We start from the raw sequence: 19216 nt of genomic DNA, 5'->3' as shown, positions 1-19216 counted from the left end.
CCCTTTATCTCCCTCCTCTCTGCAGCCCCCCACCCTGCAGCATTCTTCCCCCCAACTGAGTTCATGTCCATGGGTTGTACATATAAGTTCTTTGGCTTCTCTGTTTCCTATACTACTCTTAACCTCCCCCTGTCTATTTTGTGTCTACCTATTGTGCAATTAACTTATTAATGATGTAAAGATATTAAGTTGACATAATAAGGATTTTATGTACACTTTATTGTATCTGTGTTCCATCCTCTACTTTATTGACATTGTGCACTTTCAACCTTGAGTTATTTCTTTGACTTTTATAGCTTAACAATTCTGGTCACTCCCCAACCTATTTAGGAAACTATAGCCTCATTATTCAGGTGTCAAATGGAAATTCTCTGAGTGTCCAATTTTTTAATAACTCTTTATCTTGCTTCCTAGGTTACCTTGCCTTTGCTATATTTAATATTATAATCTCATTATCTCACTATCTTTTCACAATATCAGTAGTTATTTATTATTATTATTTTGCACAGAACTGGGGGAGGAGAAGGACTCTGAGTTACCCAAGTCCCAACCATAAAAACCTCCCATGATTCTTCCTAATCTCACAATCCTATGCCATCATACTGACTATTGCTTTAATATCTCTAGAATATTTTTTATTTTAATATCCCTGTATCTACCCTGTATCTGTTTAGGCCCTTGTCACTCTGGTAGACCACACGTGGTGTTCTATGAAACGTATTCTTTGCCTCTGGTTACTGCATCTAAACTATCATCCCACCACAAAATCTAGTCATATGACTCTCATGGTGAAATCTTTAAATATCTGTCTCTGCAGAATAGCTTCAAGCTTTTAAACAGTGTTAAACATGTTCTTATAATCAAGATTTTTAACAGAGTTTAAGAAAAGTATCCCTGTAAGGAGGGGGGATGTAAGGTGCTTAAATGGTAATGGAAAACATACAATTAAATTAAAAAAAAAACACCACAGAAGTATCCCTGAAAAATCAGATTTTATATAATTTTGCCTTATTACCTGACAAAATATCTTTTATTTCCAAAATCCTCATAATATATCTACTTCAGTTTCTTAAGCATATCATATGATGTCTTACAAACACATTTGTTGTTCTCTTTCCCAGAAATGACTTCCCCTTCAAGCCTTTCCTTCCATGACCTGGCTTTGGGAGGAAATGAACTAATGTTTCTAAAGTCCTTACTGTGTCAGAAACTAAACTATTTTAAGTGACAAAGATATTACAATATTTGAATTTCCTAATAACTCTATGATGTTGATGAACTCCCTTTTTAAAGACTACAAAGCTGAGGCAGGTTTTAAACTCTCATCCACCTGACTATACTAACTGCATTTCTAACTGTTGTACTGTAAGTTATTTGATCCTCACTAAAATCTAAAGAGGTAGATATTTAACTTGATTTATATACAATAAAACTCATGCTTACGGAGTATGAGTGGCATGTCCAAAGTCATGCAAATTCAGCAAATCCTGAAAATAATCTCAAATTTGTCAAACATTAAAGCCTGTGTTGGTTCCATTATACCACCCAGCTTCTTTAAACACCCCCTCCCCCCCAGGCATCATTCCTTAATCCCCCATGGGCATTTGGTGATGCCAATGTTTCTTCTGCTGCTATGCCTCAGATAGTGGAATAAAAGTAAGAAGTAACATTTACTTAGAAGTTATTTAGCATACAAACACAGTTCTATGTGTTTTGGTGATTATCTCATTTACATACCTAATGTATATCATAGTGATTATATTAATCGTTCTATATCTATATGCTTACCTGTTTTCTTCACTAAAGGACAGAGATACCTTGGAATCATCCACTGACCTATAACTATTTATTTCTCTAACACCTGCCACAATTCCTTTTATGTAGAAGGTGCACAGTGACTATTTTTAAGTTAATGTGTTATGATCAGGGGGTGGTTATGGTATTAACAGGACAGGGTGAGAAAAGTATAAAGAATGTCTTAAATCTCAGAGAATAAATGCAATCTGCTCCCATAACCCCTGAGCTCAGGAATGTAGACACTTTGGTAGCCTGAATTATTTTCCTATCTCTATATGACCTTACATTCTCTTATAATAGGTATAAATTTTGTATTTTTCCAAATGACAATAGTCAGGCAGGCTAATTATACATCTTAGTTGATATTACAAATTTAGTAGACTAAATATTCTTTGATGTATTCGCAAATTTTCATTCATTTAATTGACCTTATTATACATTAGCGTTCACTCCATATTTTACATTCATTATAAATTAAGAATATTGGAGAGCCTCTTGATCTGCAGAGATATCAGATTTATCTAAAATAGCCATCTCTGTTTTCCATCCATTTGAAAAATCGGTTAAGTGCGTTTCTCAGGCATAGCCAGACTTCTGGAAAGTGGAAATTGGTTCTTTATTACGGCCTTGGGCTTTGTTTCATCTGGGAGTACCACTGACTACTTCACTTGTTTCATTGCAGGCTTACGTGCTTCCTTCCTTCTAATTTCTTCGGGATGTACTTACTCCATAGCTCTTCTTAGGCCATATGCTTTTCTTTGCTGGCTTCTAATCTTGTTCTATGCGAGGCTGAAGGGGGGTGTGTGTGTTTCTCATCTTTCTCTCTCCCTACGTTTAAAACAGGTGAACCTGAAAATTCACCATAGTGGAGGCAAAGTTGCTATCCTCATTTTTGACCAAGGTCCTTGATATTTGTTAGGAAAGATGCTGGCTTCCCTGTCACTTGCAGCAAGAGAGTGGACTGAGCTGATGTCCCTCCTGTGCAGCTGGTTATGCTCCATTGAGTCCCGTCATTTCAGACAGCTTTCATTTCCAATACTTACATTTGTAGTTATTTTAGGCTATGTCAGCAATTTGGATTTTCTAAATGACTGTGCTCTATATCCTCCTATCTGATAAATTAAATGCCAAGGTTTTAAGTTTTCTACTATGTTTAAATGAGATACTATTTTTATACGAAATTGCTTCTATAAATGATTAAATTGGTAAAATTCTTCAGAGGATATTAATCCTTATAATTTCTGTAATGTTTGAGGTATTTCAATCTTCTCTTTAGAGAATAAATAACATTATTCAAAAATATAATGAAATAAGGTCTACTATGTATTTAACTTGAATTTTATTGGGTTAAAGGCAGTATATATAAATATGCAAATAGAATCTACCTGGGCAGAACAAAATAGATGGTAATTTCTCATACTATCACGTGGAATATTTTTAGCATAATTTTTACCAGTTAGGTGCCATTGTCTTCTCTATGTCTTAGCAAGAATTATGCTCTTACATATGTGTGCACTTGGAAGGAAGAGATATCTCTGTGAACATCCCTTAACTCCATCTCTACTGTTATCAGCACTACTACCACCTTTGCAGGCTGATACCAGTTGTTATTGGTTTACTGACTCAAAGTCGTTGAACATGCCTCCTCCAAGGGTGAATTGTGCCCTGGAGTCTAATTGTTAGATGGGAAACCTCAGTTATACTCGGACAGTTATTCTGTGTTCCAGCCCCAAGCCACAAACTTGAAGGGTTTACTCTGGATTTAACAAATGGTCTTAGCATAGAAACATGATATTGTAAACTTGCGTGTTGCACCTGTGTATGTGTGAGTATAAAAAGAGACTTTAAAAAGACATGGCATTAGGCTTCTAAATAATCATAAAAACATCATATTCAGTCCTCTTTTGGTGAAAAAACTAAAAGTTAATTAATTTTCACAGTGAAGATACTTTGGAAAATAGAAAAATATTTTTGTATATACATGCATTTTCTATTTTATACAAATCTCTCACTGTAGTATTTTTGCAAATACTATTATGACATTTTAAAACGCTACCTGTGTTTTCCCTTGGTGAACATTAGCATAATTAACTGCACTTCTTTTTTTAAAGCCTGCTCTCTGGAGGCAGTAAAAAAGACTAATAGAAGCCAGGATGTGTTCTTAAGAGCTTAAATTCTGAGAACAAGTGCTCTCAGAACGACTGATACACCCTGATTAAAGATGCTCACAGTCTGAAATAGTTAACAGTGAGGAACATGTGCATCTAATATAATAACTTTTTTGAAAGGAAAACTCTTCCATATTATTGAAATGGGAAATTTATTATTTTTAAATTAGAGTTTTCTAAAAAAATGTTGTTCAAATGATCCCAGGTAAAAATCTATGATGTACCCATATATCACTTTCTTCTTTTTTAAAATTTTCAGTTTAGTCATGTTAATTTTCCAGATATGGTAGAAAAGAAAAAATTCTGTACATCTTACTTATAAGGTAAAATATTAAGCCTAAACCTGCAGAATGTCTTCTGAATAACGGAAAACAGACACGATAGCATTTTTGCAGAAGACAGCTGAGGTTAAATATTCTGCAGTATGCAAATGCCATCTCGTCTGTGTGAGTGTTTTGCCCGAGTGGATGCTGCAGGGCTGGAGGCTTCTGCCGTGATTTTGGTTGTAATTTTATTTGTGGAAATAAACCAATCATGAAGCTCCAATTGCCTTAGCAATGAGGTGATCAATAGCCCATTACTGGATAGAACAGTGGCTACAGGAAGTGCATTGAAGATTTTAACTCATGAATTATGTATGCGGTGCTCATTCTTTAGTCTCTGAACAGAACGACAGGGTTTGTGAAGTCACCTCAGATAGTTTCTTGCGTTAAGTGACTGCAGTGAAATGCTTAATATTTTCAGGCATAGAGCAGCATTGACTCGGTCCCGGCCAATTTGGAAGATGTAAACCCCCCAGCTCTGAGCACAGAATGCTTTATTTGAAAGTATTGCCATGTAGAAAGCCAGCTTTGCTGTCATCTAACCTGCTCATTTCAGAAGGTTGGCTGAAAGATGGGAGCGGCTGTGCCTGCCTCTGAGGTCACAGCTTGAAGTCCTTTTAACTTGCTTTCTGCTGCAGGAGAGAGGTATCCCGTGGTATAACTGTCGCTGCATTTATTCAGATGGACAATTTGCAATAAATATTGTACTCAGCACTACAGATAGCTCAACACAGGAGGTAAGTGTGAGGTTTTTCTCTAGGTTAGATCATTGTAAACGTGAATGTGCTGAGTGAGGATAATGGTGATGCAGCATCAGTAACGTTGACTCGGACCTCAGTATTGTGATGCAGTGCCAGGGCTCTCAATTGTTAAGCTAACCGAAAGCTGGCTTTGTTTTATATTTTTGATATTATGGTGCCATAAGGTATTTTATTTTGCATGCAAACGCTTTTTAAGAATGTGCCGGAGCTCAGGTGTGTGGGTCTTGGATAGACAGAAGCCCGTGAATTGGGGAGGGGCAGCACTGACAGGGAGCTGGGTCGGTAAAATAATTACCTCCTTGTGGAGAAGTTTTAGCAGGGCTGTGGGATTCCTTTGGCTCAGACTATTTCCTTACTGTCAACGTGTTCAAATTATGGTAGAAGATGTTGGTACACACCCAAAATGCTCAGTCCTCCCAGAAGCAGAGAAAAGTGCTGAGGGACTCAAACTCAAAAACTGTGCTGCATACAAATTGAACAAATGGAATTAAAATACTTTGCACTAGCATGTCCTTGAAGGAAGACCTTGTTGTCAAAACAATGCTACAGTGTAAGTCAAAACAGTTTGACTTACACTGTAGCATTTTATATTTTCTCCTGCCTAGAATGCCTTGCTCTGAAACACAAGGGTAGATGGCACATTTTGAAATTTACCAAAAAAGAAAGTTGTATTTCTTCCTTAGTCTTTTCAAAATCAGGCTTATAGAATTGTAGAACCCACTATATAAAAGCCAAATAAAATTTACAACTGCAAAATTGAAAAATATAGTTTTACACTATAGTTGCCAGTCTTTGTGGATTAAAGCTGCTTGCTCAAATATCATGGCAAATAATAAATAAACATATAAATAATAGGTAGTATGATATGAATTCTTGAACATCCCTTTAGGGTGGGAAAATAGCATGAACAAACTTTTAGTAAGAAAATCTAGATATAATAAAATTCATTAAGGATGTTTTTCAACAGTAAATGTATACTATTAATATATGTATATATGCACATAGAAATGTAGTACATGCATGTATATATAAACACATATACATTATAACATGCAATTTATAAAATATATGCAATATAACTGTACGTGTATCTAATTCCTAAAGTGTATTAATTGTGCTGTTTTTTTTTAAATGTTTGCTAAATAATCTGTTAAGACCCAGTAATAGGTAAGGCCAACTCTGATTTGTAAATCAGGCATCATATATTTTCTTTTAAAAAAAGAGGAAAAAATCAGAAAAAAAGAGAAAAATATATAGGGATGATAATAAGAGGACAGGAAAAGTACAATTCGAGCACTTCACAGGGCATTTCAATTCTGCTGTGGTGTTACTTGTTCCTCAGGTTTCCTGTCAACTGCCTGGTGGTGCAGGGCACAGGACTCCCAGCATTGTGCGATGTTTTAAACCTTCCAAGCTGATCTAGTTTTGGAACAGGAGGGAAAGCACGTGTGGAGTATTTCCTTAGGAAGGAGGAGTGACTGCCTGTACAACTGAGAGGTGTCCTGATGCCAAGCATATTGTTGAATTCTCCTTAAATGCCTCCTGGACGAGGTGGCTCATTAAGAGATAGTAAAGTGGAGTCTAAAGGAAAGTGAGAAAGAATGGAAGGGGCAGACATTTAAAGATACTTATTGCCAATGACATACTAAATTCTGAGTAGCGAGTATGACGGCGGTGCTACTTGTTGGATGTGGCTGAGGTGACGGAGGAGGAGAAAAGCTCCCATGCTAGGTGACAGGACCATACCAGTACAACTAACGGGCTAACGTGGGGAGATTGTATAAACAAAGGGGCCCATGTAGCTCTGCACTGGCACTTATTTAAACCTCTCTGACATTGTTCTGGTCTCAAGCAAAGCCATTTACTGAAAATACTTGATGATCAGACAAAGAATAGTTTCTGGAATGTGAGGGAAATCTAAAATGAGATGTGCTCTGTTCCCAATTCTCAAAATAGTTATAACTGAGTTTATAGGTTATCAATTGGGAGAAGCTAACAAGAAATTCATGAAAATATTTGAATATAAACCACAGTATATGAGATGAAAAACCAAAGTGAATTTAGTAATTACTCTGGCAAAGCATAATCACATTAGATATAGTTGAAAAAGAGACTGAAGATATGAAAAAGATATAATAAAAGGAAAAGAATGATATGGGATGAAAAGTATAGTAGTAAAACCTCAAATATAAGATATTTGAAAGAAAAAGTACTTAAATTCATAGTATGTTATTAATGCCTCAAAATCAATTTATAAGAATTCTGAAATATTATGATTCAGTAGTATAAGGTTTTATAATTTAAAATTAAATTTTCCAGGTGACATAGAATGAGAAATAAGTTGAGAAGAATATTTTAAAATGGTAAGCTCTGAGTTTTCTTATAGGGAATTCTTATACTAATAAGGGATATTTGCACATATACTATAATAAACCTATGTATAAAACTATATATCTATGTCTACCTTCATATGTTTTATATTCAACATTAACCTTAAACCAGGATAGTGGAGAAGTTGTGAATTACTCTGGGCCATTTTCCTCCTGCTCTAATCACCCCAGGGACACGCACCAGAAAACTAGAGACAACAGCTGTGCCCCAGAACTTCCTAAAATTATTCAAACTAGCCAATCCTAAATCCACTTTTACCTTGCCTCCTTCCTCCAAAAGCTACAAGAAAGGCTCTTGTCCACAATTCCCCCTCTCCTTCTGCCTCCTGACAAACCCCACGATTACCTGTGTAACTGCACCCCACCCCACCCCCATGGCAAGGCACTCGCCCTTCTCTTGGAACCTGTGAGCAGAACAAGCTGTCTTTTCAGGAGCCGCCCTCTCCAGATCTGTTGACTTCACATCTAAATCATATAAAACCTGTTTAAAACAAAATGCAAAGCTTCTTAACATTTTCTTTAGCACCAGTTACCATCAATAGAAATATTATGTTCCCAGTACTATAAAATAAATGGATTCTTTTAAAAAAATCATTATCCTTTTAATGAACTTCTATGTTATTTTTAATGTAAGGGTAAAATTTTGAGTGAACTTCTCATAAACATGTTTTACTCTTTTCTATGATCTGGTTGAGAGATGAAGGGTATATCCTTCAGAAATTGTCTAATGGACAATTAGAACTTTTTAGTATTTTAAAAAGCTATGTAACTAAAGTTTTCAATATTTTCCCAAGACTGCTTTAATTTGCAGTAATTCATGTATGCGGCATAAAAACAAGCATCCACCTTGTCAAGCAACTAAATCAATGTTAAAGGAAAAGGCTCCTTTATGCTACTTAAATATCATTCTAAAACTGTAATTATCAAGAGCTACTGTTGTTTACATAATGACTTTGATATCCAGTAGGTACCTAGAACATACATTCTAATTAAAAAGTTTTTCTGCTACGTTAAGACTAAAAATTGAATTGAACTATCTTGAGAATGTCATTGCTGCTCTGACTGAATGAGAAACTCAGGAACAGTGAACCCAACAGTTGACCACAAGACTAACAAGAATTGGGCCACACAGAAGTAGTTAGTGCTCTGAAGACTATATGTTGAAAGACCTTAGCAGTATCTTTTAGTGGTACACTTTATTATTTCAAAACATCATCACTGAAGAAAGTTGAGGAGGATTAAGTGACTTTGAAAGGTATACGAATTCAAACATTATATTTAAGTCTTTTATTCACCTTGAATTTATTTTTGTGTGTGGTGTAAGTTGGTGATTGAGTGCCCATCAGTAAATGAATGGATCAAAAAACTATGGTACATTTACACAAATGAATACTATGCAGCAGAAAGGAAGAAGGGGCTCCTACCCTTTTCAACAGCATGGATGGAACTGGAGAGCATTATGCTAAGTGAAATAAGCCAGGTGTTGAAAGACAAATACCATGTGATCTCACCTATAAGTGGAACCTCATCAACAAAACAAATAAGGAGGCAAAATAGAACCAGAACATGGAAATTAAGAACAAACTGACAGTAACCAGAGGGGGGGGGTGGGAGGGGATAATGGGGGGAAAAGGGGAAGGTTTTTCAGGAACATCTATAAAGGACACGTGGACAAAACCAAAGGAGGATAGGATCAAGGGTGGGAAGTGGGGATGGCTTGAGTGAGGGGGAGTCGTGGGGGGGGAAATGGAGACAACTGTACTTGAACAACAATAAAAAAAGTTAAAATAAAAGGTGAAAAAAATACTAACTTAAAATTATAAAAAAAGAATTCAAATATTAAATGTATATTTAAACTGTCTGACTTTTTTTTGGCTTAAATAAATATGGATTTTATTTTTCTCAATAAGAAGCCAAGAATGAGGCATTGTAGGGCTGGAATGACCTCCATAATTAATGACCTCCATACTGGGGACCTAGGCTCTCACTTTTTAAAAAAATTTATTTTATTGTTGTTCAATTACAGTTGTCTGCATTTTCTCCCCACCCCTCACCCCCACTGAAACCCACCTCCCTCCCTTGCTTCCACCCTCCCCCTTGGTTTTCTCCATGTGTCCTTTATAGTAGAGTAGTTCCTGAAAACCCTTCTCCCCACTGTCCCCTACCCCTCCCCTCTGGCTATTGTTAGATTGTTCTTAATTTCAATGTCTCTGGTTATATTTTGTTTGTTATTTTCTAAACTGTCTGACTTTTAACTTCCCTTTGTAACTCAAGATTGTATGATTATAAGTTATTGTTACCATCACAACAGCTCTTTAAGAGAAACTTTGATAAAGAAATTCAAATGAAAAATTGAAGATGATTTAGATTGGAAATAGGTTGGAAAAGATACTAGTCATGCTAGCAGATGGAAGGGCAGCAAGGTAGGTGGCTGGGAGGGAATCTGGAGGCGGAGCTGTGCCAGAAAGAACATAGGAATTTCAACAGATGGAAGATGAAATATTGTTTGGCAAGAAAAGAAGCAGGGGGAAAAACAGGAGAATCTATTGAGGAACTGGGTGAGTAGGCAGCCAAGAGGTTAATTGGATGAACCAGTAATAAACTAAATAGGTCAGTTATTAGGGTACCCAAGTTCAAAAACAATTAGGTAAGAAAAATAGAAAACAACTACAATTTTTTTCATTTATTTGAACCTGTGAAAGTGACTTTTTAAACTTTTTAAAAAGCTGTTATTTACTTTTATAGGCAGAGGGGAAGGGAGAGAGAGAGGGAGAGAAACATCAATGTGTGGTTGCCTCTTGCACGCCCCCTACTGGAGACCTGGCCTGCAACCCAAGTGTGTGCCCTGACTGGGAATCGAACTCTTTGGTTTGCAGGCCCATGCTCAATCCACTGAGCCACACCAGCCATAGCAGAAAGTGACTTTTATTATAATTTTAAGTGCTTTGAAATCATGATGAACGTTTTTTTACAGAGGAAAACATTTAGTAGAAGATTCAGAGATGCTTACCACAGAGGAGATTTATCTGTAAAATTATTATAAGTATAAAATTTACTTTTTATTTCCTAGTTTTGTGTTTCCTATAATTTGAGCTCTCACTTTGATTTGGTTAATATATGGGGAATTGGCCGGATATAATACTGAGAGAAAAAAAGCAAAGTATAAGAACTTTAACCCTTACTGAAACCTACTAAAATGTCAGACTATGGGAAATCTGAATATAATCTTATCATCAGAAAGAAAAATTGTGTTGTGTTCATCTATTAAGTGATAGCAGCAATGTCTCACTGAACATAAGGAAGATGATTACAAGTCACCTGGTTTCTCTTCAGTCTTCAGACTTATCTACTCTTAAAGCACCATATTCTCTCACAATTATGCTTATAAACACTTAGTAAAATTATCGAATGTGTTAAGCACTTTTTAAATGACTGTTAACATTATAGATTAATATAAAAGTCCCACGCACAGTAATATTTGTAGGAGGGGCTTGACTTGATGTGGCTATTCTAATTGACCTTCAGATAAGATACGAGGGTTCTAAGTGGATGAGATACTACGATTTGCCATATATAAATTTAGAATTAACACCACTCTTTCTTTTTAGTGTCCCATCTAACCTATAAGCTTATTTTCCTGATACTGTCAACTGTGTTTCTCAGGTCAATCTATTACTCTCTTTTTTGCTGGCCAAGTGTTTATGCCATCACACCTGAAACTTTGATGTTTTTAACCAATATGATCATTTTTAAAATATCTGCCTTCCAATCAATTCCCCCCACAGAAGTAAGAGTCATTTATCAAGGCTTGTCTGGGCTATGTGAGTATTCTTCTCAAGTGACGCTTTCGTTGCTGCTGTATTCTCTTGAATTAAACTTTAAGCACAGGCTAGTAGCACTGTCTCCCCAAGTTTCAAGTGTCCATTTTATATATACATTTGCTGGAGCAATTCTCTTAAGCTAAGGAACCATATTTGGAAAATCCGACATGTATGCCATCTGCTACACCAGGCTTTGGGGATACAAGGATGAATAAAACATGAAACCTTTCCATCAGAGTTTATATTCCAGTGCAGTGAGCAGACTTATATATACCAGATACCATGATGTGATTTAATACATGAAATGATGTTATGTCCACATACAATAGGTGTGTATATCACCTTCTATTAATCAGGAATCTCTTGTGGTCAGGGAACACACTAATTTATTAATTCAGCAAATGTTAATTAAGCCCTTTCTCTGTGCAGCGGCTATGCAAGGGGAAGTATATTTTCTCTGTTGCTATGGACAAAAGTCTAGTGAAGAAGAGAGAAGCGAAACAGAAAGTTAACTGGACAAAGATAGCTCTTCTAAAGGTGTAAACCAAGCATGATTAGTGAATATAAATTGGGTTCTAGCCAAAATTAGGGGAGGACATCAAGGATAACTTTCAAAATGAATCAATTAAAGGATACTTTGAATAGCTGTAAAACATTTGTATAATGCATTATCTTATTTTTAATATATCATCTCATTTAATCTTCTTTACAAGAGTGTAAGATTGGCACTTTAAAGACAGGAGAACTGATCAGGAAGTTACACTGTTACTGAAAATCTAGGGTCAGGATTAAGAGATTGATGTTTTCTCTATATTCCCATAATTTTGCTAAAGTTCCTTGGCACTTTGTGGGAACCTTCAGATATCAATGCATGTATAACATAAATATTCAATGACATTTCAGGCCCCTAGATTCATAGGTGTATCTTCCTTTCATTTTAACTATACTGGATGTAAGAAGCCAGTGCAAAGATGCAAATAATTTTTTATAATATGTTTTTTTAAAGATTTTATTTATTTATTTAGAGAGAGGGGAAGGGAGGGAGAAAGAAAGGGAGAGAAACATCAATGTGTGGTTGCCTCTCACATGGCCCCACACTGGAGACCTGGCCTGCAAGCCAGGCATGTACCCTGACTGGGAATAGAACCGGCGACCCTTTGGTTCACAGCCCGAGCTCAATCCACTGAGCTACATCAGTCAGGGCTATAATATGTTTTTAATTAGGAGAAAGTCAAATATAATTTGGGGAAAAATTCATAACATAATTCATATTCTAAGTTTTAAAATGAAAGATCACTTTGTTCAGGAATGGAAAATTTGACTGATGAATAAGGAAAAAAATGCCATTTGAGAAAAACACATACATTTTACAAGATATCCAATACATATACCCAACTTAAATATCACTGAGTAAATTGATAAATAATAGGTCTGCAATATATTTATATTTATTAATTATGGGTTTCTCTAAAATATGAATCAGTGATAAGAATACTTTTTGAAATTCTTTTAAGAGCTTGTTTTCCTCCTTATTAATTCCTTCAGGAGAAAAAGTGGTACTAACCAGGGAAGTCTCCTGTTTAAAGAATAGAAAGGGCATCACATCGCTCTTGTTCATTGTTATATTCTGTGTCTGATACTTGCCGTGAATATAGTAGATGTTCGATAAATATGTGTTGAATGAATGATCACATGAATTAATGTTATCACATTTTAATAATTCTAAGACAACTACTGTTTGTCACACCATCAGATAGAGAGAACGTTCATTATGTTAAATGTACATATCAAATGTAACGTAGATCCTGTAAGTGTTAGGATTTTTTTAATGACAAGAATCTATATCACACTAGCTTAAGCAGAGGGAGGGTTTATTTGAAGGGTACAGTTTCATGTGACAGAAGGCTGTATGAGCAAATACTGAGGAGGATGAAGATGGGTTTTAGCTGGACCTAAAGCATACCTGTAACTGAAGATTTGAGTGCCCTGTCAACAAGTCAGGTTCTTCACGAGGGTGAACTTCAGTCTCAGTGAAGACTGTGCCCAAGGAACATGCCTGGCCACCAAGATTTCGATGTTATATCTCCCAGCACCCTCCCTCCCACTACCAACAAAACGAGTACATTTTGTGATAGTTTTGACAAGGCTTATGTCGTAAATGGCAAGTTCAAGTGTTTGGAATGAGTGAGCATCAGTTTTTGTTGACATATTGATTAGAATAAATGTAAAAACATTTGGTGATTTTAAAATTGAACTGATATTCTACCCAGAAAAAGTACTGTGGATATTTTAATAAAAGAGAAATTATGCCTTATATTGAAATTATATGAATAAAAGGAATGAAAATAGTTAAAATACTTTAAATTATTTTACAAGCCATTCAACCTGTTTTAGACTTCATGGGAGCAATTATCATTCTGTTATGGCCAAAACCCTAACATTTAGCATATTGTTTGATATATTGTAAACATGTGGAAAATATTGGTCTTTAATGTATTAATAATGTTTTTACTCATGTAATTAATTCATAGTAGTTATCATGAAATGGACTACAATGGGACAATAGGAATGTTAAGAAAATATTTTTAAAAACCAGTGTATATATTCTATAATGTTACCTACTCATAGCTAAAAGACAAATTATATAAAAACAAATTGCTAGAAATAAATGACCCCCAAGATAAGCAGAGATGTAGGTCAAAAAGAATATGATTTGTTGCATCTGGAACAAAAGATGAAAAATAAAATAAAAAACATAAAATAAACTCATTACTTTTTTTTTTTTTAGAAGATGTTAAATACCCAGGAAATTCTTTAGAGGAGTAGAATTAAGTAGAAATACTAATAAAGCTATTGAGAGAAGTGGTTGTTTGTGCCAGCATTCTCATCTAGAAGAGACCATGGCCCGATGTTTATATAGACATTTGCATGAGACCGTTCCAGGGCAGCACAAATGCTAAATATTGTTCGTTTTGTAATAAATGGCATTTTAATCATTTTTAGGAGAAAAGAGAATTATTTGCCACAGTGATTGTTCTGGAGTTATTAAATGTTGAGAAACATCACAAATCTGGTTGTCTTCTCTCTCTGTCCCTTACTGCAGTTGGATTAGCCCTCACCTCTGGAAGTACCCGCGCCTTTTGGTGAAGACCTCCTTTTATTTATGTAGAGCTGAAGTAGAGGCTTCGTGCAATCTCGAAGGAAATGTTTCTGGTAATCTTAGAGGGAGATTATTTAGAATTGTCCCTCAAGTCCCTCATTAAGAAGAAATAAAAATCTTAGATTTGGAAGGGGCCATATGAAAATTCTTTAATTTTTACATGTGGAAACTGAATTTCTGATGATTGAGACCTTTCTAAGGACTTAAATACCAACGTGCATAAAAAAAAAACTGCTTGTAGTGCACATGTGGTTAAAAATTAATAATAGTATAAAATTCTAGTAATTTTTCTTAACTGTAGAATTGTTGATTCAGATTGAATATTCTTCATATAATTAATTTATTGGTTTACAGGAAAATGTTCTTTAATAAATTGCTTCTCTAAATTATCTATTTTGAAAACATTCTTAAAAAAGGAAATTTCAATGAAAGAAAATGATTTCCCTGTGATTCAAAACACATAGAATTCTTAGATCTTAACCACAGAAATATAATTTCAAGAGAAATAATTCATGAGCAATGATTAGGAAGTAGGCACCAATGCAGGCATGCTCAGCATCAATGTAAACTTAATTCTTCTTTAAAATAGCTAGTCATGTGTCAATTGGTGTGCTGAAAATAAATATTTTGGTTATGTTATTGAAAACAGAAATTTCTGTGGCTTATAACTTAGGAAGAAACAAAGGTAATGAGTTCAAGTTGAAATGGAGACTGCGTGACTCCCCATTTCCATATATATATGTCTCATATATATACACGTATATACATATACATATATGAGACTTAATTAGGATTAAAGTAGTCCAGCAAAGTGTAGTTATGTCAAAAATATTGCATGCATCCTCACCAGCGCTTGTTGTTTGTTGATGTATTGATGATGGCCATTCTGACAGGCATCAGGTTGCCCATCAGTAGATGAGTGGATAGAAAAACTGTGTACATTTATGCAATGGAATACTCTGGGCACTTTAAAAAAAAAGGAAATCTTACCTTTTGCAACAGCATGGATGGACCTGCAGATTATTATGCTAAATGAAATAAGCCTGTCAGAGAAAGACAAATACCATATGATCTTACTTCTATGTGGAATCTAATGAACAAAATAAGCTGACAAACAAAATAGAAACACAGGTGTGGCTATATGGAACAGACTGACGGCTGTCAGAGAGGAAGGGGGTTTAGAGGCTGGACGAAAGAACATAAAGAGAATAAGCAACACATATATAACACATAGACGCAGTCAGTAGTGTAGTGATCGCTGGAGGAAAAGGAGGTAGCGGATAGTGAGGGCGGACAAAGGAAGGGTAATTGGGACGGAAAGAGACTTTGCTTAGGGCGATGGGTGCACGATGCAGGTGCAGATGATGTTTTGTCAAGTTGTACACTTGAAACCTGTATGGTTTTGTGAACCAATGTCACTCCAATAAATTCAATAACACAGAAAAAATATCAAGTACAGAAAAACTCTGAAGATCATATTGCCTAGCAATTGGAGAAAATAAAAAGAAAGGACACAACTTAATTTGCCTATAGATGTTATCACATGTTTCACAGCAATGTCTCTTTTATTGACAGAATAAAGCATTATTTAAAGGAAGAAATGTCTACACCAACATTTATTTGTTTTGTACTAGGCAGTATGATAAAGTGTTTTTAATATTTATTTAAGTGCCATCATTGGGGTACCAATAAATATTTTTAAATGTGTTAATAAAACCCAATGTTTTAATTTTGTTTGGTAAATAATTTTTGTCATAAATGTGTGAAATACATGTAATTAGTTAGTTAAAAATAACTTAGCCTTTAGTCTTTATAGACCATTACATAATAGCATGAGACAAATTACAAAGAAATATAACCCCCTATTTACTTATTATTTTATTAAAGAATAGGATGATTAATATTGGAGAATAAAGAAACTCATCAAAAATACATCAGTAGAATGGAAATTAAATATTTCACATAAGTAGTAAAAATGATTAACACAGATTAAGTTAATTGGGGAAACTGAATGATGTGATAATTTGAGATTGATCTAAAATGAATTCATATGGTTAAGAACAGTCTGAGAGTAACCAGAGGGGAGGTGGGAGGGGGTAATAGGGGGAAGGGTTTTCAGGAACAACTATAAAGGACACATGGACAAAACCAAGGTGGGGGGGGACAGTGAATACAGACAATTGTAACTGAACAACAATAAAATAATTTAAAAAATGAAATGAATTCAGTAACAAATCTGTGGAAAATATTCAGTTTATACATGACAGAAGAAATTGGTTTATTAATGGCATTGCAGTGGAAGTTAGAAAAATAGTAAAACCATGTGGACAATTGATATGAAAGTGACAGGCAAATCTACCAGTGAAAAGTAGATGGCAGGGATTGGGGGTGGGAGTGTTAACTCCAGTGTCTCCATCAAGTCCCCTGCAGCCTTAGGTATCCATTTCCCTTCTTCCTCTGTACTATCAACCCATCAAGCAGTTTTTTTTATTTTTAGTGCCTTTAGCAAAGTAATTCAAATCAGCCAAAGCTTTTTTGTTTTTTTAACACTTATTTTTTTTTCAAAGAGGGAAAAAACCCTGAATTCACTGATGATTATTGCTTTCTATTTGTGTCACTTTCAAACACTGTGTGGCCTGTTTATGCCAATTAAAAATGTGAACTGAACATCATTTGAATTTTATTACTTTCAAAGATCTTTAGGGAGAAGTTTAAAAACAGTGCATTTATAATGGCGATAGCAATTACAATTATATTTTACTAGTTATGCCAGAGGCACATCCCTAAATAGAGGGTAGTAGACTTACAGTATTAAAGAGTGACTTGTTTCTCTAGAGCTTCTCAACTCTATACATATGTTGCCATAGGAATAGTAAGGTAAGCTTTAAACTTAGATAGAGTGGATTCTTGGGGCTGCAATTTGACATGAGAATTAATGTAAGAATTGTATGTAAAGAATGCATCTGGTACTCTTTTACAATTGTATTTTAAATTATTATGTTACTGGCCCCCAGTGATATTTCTGTGAAGTCAAAATTCCTCTCAGTGTTCAATTAGGATTTTTAAAAAAGATTTTATTTATTTATATTTAGAAAGCGGGGAAGGGAATGAGAGAGGGAGAGAACATCGATGTATGTTGCCGTTAGTGTGCCCCCTATTGGGAACTTGGCACACAACCCAGGCATGTGTCCTGATGGGAATCGAACTGGTGCCCCTTGGGTTTGCATGTGCATGCTCAATGCACTGAGCTACACCAGCCAGAGCAAATTTTTTAAAATTTTATTAAAATTTGTTATTATTACTTTTACTAGATATGAGCTAGATAATTGATTGCTTTTTCCTTCCTGCCTGCCCTTGCATTGGCGGCTAGACAGCTTATAGCTAAATTTTCTGTTCAAGTAATGGTAATGTACACTAGGCTAGGGTACCTGATTCCTCTCATACTGGGATCTCGTCTTTTATTACTGGCTCAGAAGTCATATTGACTATGTACGCTGTCACAAATTCCTTTGGAAATATTAGTGCATCTACGTGTAGAATGAACAAATAAATACATGAAAAACTTATGAGTTAGCATCTAGACCCTTACTGGTTTTGATTCAGTCGAGAGATTCAAATACTATTTTGGAATTTGTGATGAAGACTAATCTGACCACTTCTAGTTCTCTCTAAAAGAGATACAGGTGTAATAAACTAAAGAGTAGATATTTCAAAGAGGCTTTCCTATTAAATTGTTATTGTTTTCCAGGCCTTTCAAGGAGGTGTGTCATACATCTGGCAACTGAAAAGGGTGCTTTATCTTAGGTCTTCTCAAAAGTGAAACTCCTACTGAGATAGTATTGAATTATATATCATGGCTTTGTAGTAAAAACAAAATCTAGAGCCTCAGCTCTTCTTACTGGAAAAAATAGGCAGTAGGGACTGGTTATAAGGAAGAAAAATCACTTCTTTCTCCATGAATTGCCTTTTCAGATAAAACATTCAAATACATTATTGTATTGTGATTAAATTTGTGATAGATTTATATTACTAAGCAATGTGATGAAATATCCAGAGAAAGCATCTCTGCACAGTTAGACAGAACATTAAATATTATTGTAGTACAATAAAACTACTGGACTAAGAATGAGAAAACCTGCATTTATTTCCTTGATATTTTAGAATATTGGCTTAATCCCTCTAAGATCAAGTTAGTCATCTTTAAAATGAAGATTAGTAATATGTGGTCTCACCGATTCTCCATCTGTTTGTGAAGTACAAATAAAAGGTTCATGCAATTGTCAATAACTTCCACACCTCTCAAAGAAAAAAGGATAAAGACCAAAAAGGTAAACTTGCCATTAAAGCAATAATAAACCTATACTCTTAATATAAAAGGTTTATTTTATATAATTAATATATATGTAAGGTAAATTATTCAGGGAAAGTAAAACATGAACAGATGCAAAATTCACATTAATGATGTACCCCAAGCCAAGCATATGGTAGACGGGAAGTCATAACCACTGACCAATTTCCTACAACACTGACTCGCAAGAATGTGTCAATCCAATGTACCCATTTACCCTCCGGTTTCACAAATACCAGTGATAATCCTCAGCTGGGATTTACCAGGGGAAACACTGTGAACTAGTGCTAGATATGCTAGGCTCTCTAGTTTATTCTCCTATCATCTGAAGAGCATCTATTAGGGAGACGGAGTCTTCATGAAATACGGAATGCTAACAACACCTTCTTCAATACCTTTGCAATATCTAATAATGATTTGTATTGAAATAATGGTTTTCAAATGATTT

At 35.1% G+C, this 19216-nt stretch overlaps 1 protein-coding gene across 5 annotated transcripts in view; it reads left to right on the top strand.

The window, feature by feature from the left end:
• Positions 1 to 19216, top strand: part of CNTN1 (contactin 1) — a 303517-nt gene that overhangs the window by 105925 nt on the left and 178376 nt on the right. For 2 of the 5 annotated variants that reach the window (XM_053921617.2, XM_024575712.4), the window contains exon 1: positions 4683 to 5025. The exons of the other annotated variants lie outside the window; for them this stretch is intronic. The gene's annotated coding sequence lies outside the window, so the exon portion shown is untranslated. Of the gene's footprint in view, positions 1 to 4682; positions 5026 to 19216 lie in introns of those variants that run through there. 5 annotated transcript variants of the gene reach the window in all.

This window comes from Desmodus rotundus, chromosome 3 (genome assembly GCF_022682495.2).
Source record: "Desmodus rotundus isolate HL8 chromosome 3, HLdesRot8A.1, whole genome shotgun sequence".
In the NCBI taxonomy this organism is placed as follows: Eukaryota; Metazoa; Chordata; class Mammalia; order Chiroptera; family Phyllostomidae; genus Desmodus; species Desmodus rotundus.
Note: the sequence above shows the minus strand (reverse complement) of the source record. Positions and strands in the feature narration are given on the sequence as shown.